Source organism: Stegastes partitus, unplaced genomic scaffold (genome assembly GCF_000690725.1).
Source record: "Stegastes partitus isolate 25-593 unplaced genomic scaffold, Stegastes_partitus-1.0.2 Scaffold1688, whole genome shotgun sequence".
Lineage (NCBI taxonomy): Eukaryota > Metazoa > Chordata > Actinopteri > Pomacentridae > Stegastes > Stegastes partitus.
In genome coordinates this window covers 1-6,562 of record NW_007579419.1, presented here as the reverse complement: position 1 = coordinate 6,562, position 6,562 = coordinate 1, and the positions used below count along the sequence as shown (strand labels likewise).

Sequence of the window (6,562 nt, the reverse complement as noted above, 5' to 3'; positions counted from 1 at the left end):
TATTTCCTCCTTTAGTACAAAATGTGGCGTGCACAATGTGTGAAAAGTGCTCGTCTATAACGTGCCTATGATCATGCAGTTGAAACTCAAAATGTCTGCATACATGACTTGTGGTCTTCTTTCGTTTCACACATTGCGACAGACCTGTTGCTGCTCCAGTTATGTCTCCAGTGTCTACAGCAACTGTGGTACCTTAGAAAAACACTTTCAGTCTGGTTTTTCATGGGATTGGTAGTAAAGTATTGTTTCTTACAACATTCCTGCAGCTTCACTGATTGTTATGAATTACCAGCAGATAGGCCAATACTTTTGCATAGGTTAGGGTGAGTATGTAAATATTTGGGTTATTATGAAAGTGTAGGTGCTTCAGGAGAATGAGCATTATTTTTTTTTTTATTCCTTCCTGTCAGACTCTCTCTCTCTCTTATTTCTGCTGTTAAAAGCAATGAGAGGCGCACATGTGTTCGGTTATCACTGACACTTGCACCTGCTGAATCGCTAGTTCTCCTATTAAGCCCTTCCACACTGTGCTTGGCTTAGTCACCTCTGAAAACCAAAGTTGCAAACAAATTACAGGTCACATATTGTGGCCTGTAGGTGCACTGAGATTTTAGCACCACCTTTTAGGAAAACAGAGCCCCCAGTCTGTTAAACATGAGAATAAGAGTGTTCACTTTGCCTCATTTAGCACTTAAAAGGGATAACAATGGGACTTACCTAGACCACAAGAATGCAAATGGCATGACTGAATGTGACGTTTCACACAATGTTGTTTCTAGTGTGAAGTGAAATAAGATGTAGGTCTTGGTAATAAACATGTTCACCCTTTTTGGCGTTGTGGTGGGATGCTCGGTGAGACTCCTTGGAAGGTTCAGATATGTCTGCTTTTTCCACTGTAGCTGTTTGTTTGGTGTAAAGCTGATAAACAGATTTAGGTCTGGCACCTAGTGGGTGCAACTGCACGCATTAATGTATGCTTCAGTGTGGGCTGCTTTTTCCATGTCTAGATGTTGCATCAAGTACCGGCAATAACACAAAATTGTGAAAGCATCTGGAAAAAAACAACAAAGCTGTCTGACCTTCAACAAGCAGCAACGCACTAAGAGTCCAAAACAGGAGGTTCAGCTAACGGTAAACAGAAAATGGTCAGTGTAATAAGTGCTCTTTGCAAAAAAGACTTCAGTTACGAATTTAGTCAGAAAATAGTAAAACCCACAGATGTCAAAGTGTAACATCTTTAGTTGAGGTGGTTAGCTATCTTGATGTGAAATGCATCAATTTATCTACAACCACATGAGCTGCATAACCACATGTCACCCAGGTGCTCTGCCTAAATGCACAGTGTGAGAAAGTACATACCTTTACAGTTGCAGAGAAAAACACCAGCATCAAAACACAAGCACAGAGAAAAACCCCATGGTTTTCTAGTCCAACACTGAACAACAAGTCAAAATGCACACAAAGTGACCACTTCTTTAATTTGAGAATTTTTTTCATAGTGACCATCACGTTCTCCTTTTAAAAAAAACATTTCAGTGCCACACCATTGATTTTATATAACTCTGTTGATTAAAAATGAGAAAAATAGAGTCAATAACCGTATACGGATGTATGTATACATAACTTAAAAAAAAATAGGTTATGTTTCTGGTCACAGTAGGTACCGCTAATGTAGTCTAAAGCAAAAGTGGGTCTCCTGTGGTTAGAGTTGCAACACACTTCTCTAAGCGTGAACATTCAACTCTCTCTCTGTGTTTTTCTGAAGCATAAATACCCCCCATATTTCCAACAAGATAGTACATACCGTCAGAGTTAATACTGTAAAATCCAAAATCAGGCAGAAAGGAAAACTTGTGTCTCCAGACAAGCACGAATAAGCAGAATGCATTGACTCACCTCAGAGAAACAGATGGAGGAAGGATGAGATACTTTGCACCACACCGCAGCACTAACAGAGGAAATCTCACCTCTGACCCTTGCATGCAGACTGGAGTCTCGCCCGTGCTGCTCAGCCAGTGATTCAGCAGCTCTGTCCCACCCCCATGGGATGACAGCACAAACACAAAGAGGAGGAAGAGAGTGTTTGGATTGCACCACTCAGCTCTCTGTTCACCTTCCTTTGCGTTTCAACATGCTTTTTAACTGTCAGAAAGCCTTCCCCTATCCTGAGCAGAAAAACTTGACTGTAACCTTCACTAAAAATAACTTCTATTGACCAAATAACTGACTGTAACCTTCACTTAAAATGACTTCCATTAATCACATAACTGACTGTAACCTTCACTTACAATGACTTCTATTAATCAAACCAGGCAGTGACCCAAAAATAACCACTTAACTAAATCTTAAAGACAATAATGTGTGTTCACTTTTAGGAAAATTATTTAATTTAACACAAAACAAAACAAATAACCAAGCAGTTGCTCCTGCCATTTCATTTACATCATCCATGCAGTAAACCTGATTTATTCTGTAGAACAGGGGTGGGCAATCCTGGTCCTCGAGGGCCACAATCCTGCATGTTTTAGATGTTTCTCTCTTCCAACACACCTGATTCAACTGATCAGGATGGTTTTCAGGCTTCTGCAGAGCTTGATGATGAGCTGATCATTTGAATCAAGTGTGTTGGAAGAGGGAAACATGTTAAACATGCAGGACTGTGGCCCTCCAGGACCAGGATTGCCCACCCCTGCTGTTGAAGATCAGAAAGACAGACAACCATGCATGCTCACATTTACACTTCCTTACTTTACAATGGCCAATCAACCTGCCATGCATGTCTTTGGACTGCTTTTTTTCATTTACAGAACATATTTCCATTTCTGTAAATATAGAAAAATAAACACTTTCATTGGATGTGATTGGAAAATTTGTGATTTTCATAAGTGAACACCTCAAGCATGTGTTCTTCTGAGGTATTAAGCTACAAATATTTAAGCAACAGCTTTTATATTGCTGTTTGAAAATGTGACATTTCATTTTAAGACTTTAATGTCGTTGCTTTCAAGATCTGTTAATCAATTAATTATCTATCAGTTAAGAACCATTGGATGGGAATATTTACAATCTCATTCATTGCAAGAACTAAATGAAACATCTTATCTGCCAGGAGTAAGTATTGATTTCTGTCACTTAAAAGTTCTTCCAAAACCAATATTAAAACAAAGTGCCGTTTTTCATGTGTGTGAAACCGCACCTGGGCTTTCCCAGTGGCTGGAGGAATCCCCAAGGGACACTGGCACTCGTTCAGTTATGAGTCAGTCTTCCACAATCATAGTCCCTGAGTAAATGTCACATTTTTCAAACAGGATGCGGTACAGAAAACGTGAACTACTTGCAGTCACAATTTGGCAGTTAGCCATATCCTGGCACCCCAGCAAAACCTGCGTTCTCTTTTCTGTCTCAAAGGCGAAAGGTTTCAACCACAAAGGTTTTTTCTTTCTTTTTCTTTATTCATTTTGTTGACAGTTGGTGGTTGGCAGATGGGTAATTCTACATGTGTATTTGACGGTTGATACTGATGCTAGTGTTTATAGTTGAGGATTTTAAATCCTCACGAGGGTCGTGGGGGACTGGAGTCTATCCCAGCTGATTTAGGGTGAAGGCAGGTGACACCCTGGACAGGTCACCAGTCTATCACAGGGCTACACTTAGAGACAGACAACCAAGCACACTCACAATCACACCTACGGACAATTTAGAATCACCAATTAACCTCAACGTGTTTTTGGACTGTGTAGGAGGAAGCCGGAGAACCCGAAGAGAACCCACGCTGCACGGGGACAACATGCAAACTCCACGCAGAAAGATCCCAGGCGTCCCAACAGAAGCAGGGATCTTCTAGCTGTGAGGTGACCGTGCTCACCCCTGAGCCACCGTGCAGCCCACTCACTTATAACAGAGAGAGTGACTCCTTTTTTCCTTCCTAGTCTGCTCTCCAAATGCTTGTTGCACTATTTCAACTGAGCAGGTACAACTTCACACAAGAAGTATACACGGTTAACTGCACTTATCATACGATGCCAACTATTGGTCTGCAAGTAGCCATAAGGAGAAGCTAGCTCGGTATTGTCAATGCACACATCAATCACCTTAATGCTTGTTATCACCCACCGTAGAATGGAAAAAAAGAATTCTGGTACAGACATAGCAGCAACAGGATGTTGATGGAGCGTCATCACTGGCACCCATATCCGCCACATACAGCATCGTCTGTCCACCACATTAGTTGCATCAGTAGAACAGGTACATCATCTCTCTGTTGTGTGGATGTCTGAGCCTAAACTAAGATCCTGAGGACATGTTATCTGGCAGCAACAGCATAGTTAAGGAATGCCAGGAAAGAAGACTGTTACCCAACGACATAGACATGACTGATTAAGTTTTACTGCAGGTTGACTTTGGGGTTATGTGGGCAACATTTTTAGTATTTGGACAAAGTTATGTAAATGTGGGAAAATATAGTGTCTTTGAATTCAGAAAGTTTTTTCACTTTTCTCTTTTACCCGTGGGGAAAAAAAAAGAAAAAGAAAAACACCCCATCCACATGTGTTACATGGAATCCTCAGAAAAATAGTGAAGTTAAGTTTGAAGAAATAGAAGAAAGAAATGTGCTTAAGCATGTCTGGTGCTTTCATGATCCCCAGGAAGACGAGCAACCACCTGGTGGAAGCTAATGGGATCCAAATAAAGAGAAAAGAATGATCAATGTTCGATGGGCGGCTGTGGCTCAGGTGGTAAAACATTTTGTTTACTAATCACACACACATCAAGCATTGGTGTGTAAATGTGTGTTTGTGTGAATGTGAAACACATTGTAAAGCACTTTAAGTACCATGAAGGACCAGGCCCTTTAGACCGTTTGTTTGGTACAAATGCTGTTAAAGAACTGATCTTAAACTGAGTGCTGTGCAGATGGGATGGCATAGGGATGTCACATACAGTAATAGTGATGTCAGGGATTCTGAAAGTTTATTATCTCAGCTGTACTGTTCAAAACAGAGAACTCACCAGGCTGATGTTATTCTCCTCTCCTTCTGTAAAGGCAGGTTACATGAAAATCCTGTAAAAACATCTTGAAAAAAAAATGTAGGTCTAAGCTCCGATGTGCTCTTCCCGGCGCTAACTTCCCCTTCTTCAGCGTCTCCGGCACATGTTGCAATTTCCTTTGTCAGCTGGCTTTTGAAAGCTGATGTCCCAATCTGTTGTGCAATAGCTGGAAGGAGAGCAGCCTGGATCCTGCTGTTTACTTACGACATACACAGCTCTCTTACACAGCACTTAGAGCACTTTTTTTTGTAAAGCAACACAACTGAATTCATATGATTGTAAATTATTCATGTGATTTTATAAAGCAATCTGTTCTGTGTCCCACCCTGCTCTGTCAGATCAGTTGGTTCCAGCACTGATTCATCTCAGTCTGCTAAGTGAAGCTATTTGCCTTAATATTGGTTAATACAGAAGTCATACTGAGACCTCTTGTGGTTGCACAGAGAAGCAATTTTAAATCAGAATTCCTGCAAATGCACGAACTGATAACTTGTGAAAGACGAGTTTTCATGACTTTAATCCACTTTTTTTTTCTCCTGCAAATGATTTCTGATTTATCTTTAAAGCGCTTTTGTGTAGATTTTTCGTTCTACCAGCTGCACCAGGTAGTATTTAGGAAGCACTTTGTGGATCTAACTAGAAAAGCTGTATGTGAGTAACACTTGTACATGTTTCTGTAAAGGACGGGGTTGTGGCTCAGTGTGGGGAGTTTACATGTTCTCTCTTTGTCTGTTTAGGGTTCCCCTGTTTCTCTTGTAGTCCAGAGACAGGCAAGGTTTGGTAAAGCAGAAAGTACAACTTATTTGTTTGACTGTCTATGTCTGCCTTACACTGAATACACACCTGCCACACGGCCCTGAAACAGGATGTGGTTTCAAAAGTGGGTCAATATATGGGCAAGTGTGTTTCTGTGGGTCTCTCTGCTGCTCAGAAGCTTTTTTTTGTGGTAAGCTTCTTCTCTGGAAATTACTTGGTAGACTTACTTGGATGACTGAGAGTCTTCACAGACAAACTACTTGGGAGAAAGTTGGGGCAGTCTTACATTTGTGGAGGAGGCGCTGGTTTTTTTGGGCTGGAGGGGGGTTTCTCTATACAAATATTGGTCTGTGTCTGAGAAAAGAACAGAGCAGTGGCAGTTCTGATAATTTAAAAACCATGTAATTTCCAACTGACGGAAATTTTGACCATCTTAAGGATTACACGTACCTTCATCAACAATCAAGAATATTTCCCTGCCTTTTGTGCCACACAAACCATTGAAATACCCATTGGACTGTGTGGGGGGAAAAAAAAGACAAAGAAAAAAAGAAAGCCCAAAATTCAGATTGATTCTGTACATTTTAAAACTGCTGAGTTGAGTCTTTTTTTTTTCTTTCATGTTGTAGTCATAGTGCTTCTTGTTGTCAAATTCAATATAAGTAAGCTGCTAAAAGGAGGTGTTCCTAATGTAATTAGGGTCCGAGCACCCAAAAGGGTGCGAAGACCCTATTGGAACTGCTCGGATTATTATTAT

General features: G+C 40.7%; 1 protein-coding gene across 2 annotated transcripts in view; it reads right to left on the bottom strand.

Annotated features, from left to right (window-relative positions):
• LOC103372054 (interleukin-1 receptor type 1) overlaps window positions 1–5,176 on the bottom strand; it is a 26,556-nt gene extending 21,380 nt beyond the window's left edge. The window contains exon 1 of one of the 2 annotated variants that reach the window (XM_008301588.1): window positions 5,011–5,176. The gene's annotated coding sequence lies outside the window, so the exon portion shown is untranslated. Of the gene's footprint in view, window positions 1–1,896; window positions 1,999–5,010 lie in introns of those variants that run through there. The other variant, XM_008301586.1, reaches the window with a different exon arrangement.
• Window positions 5,177–6,562: the final 1,386 nt, after the last annotated feature.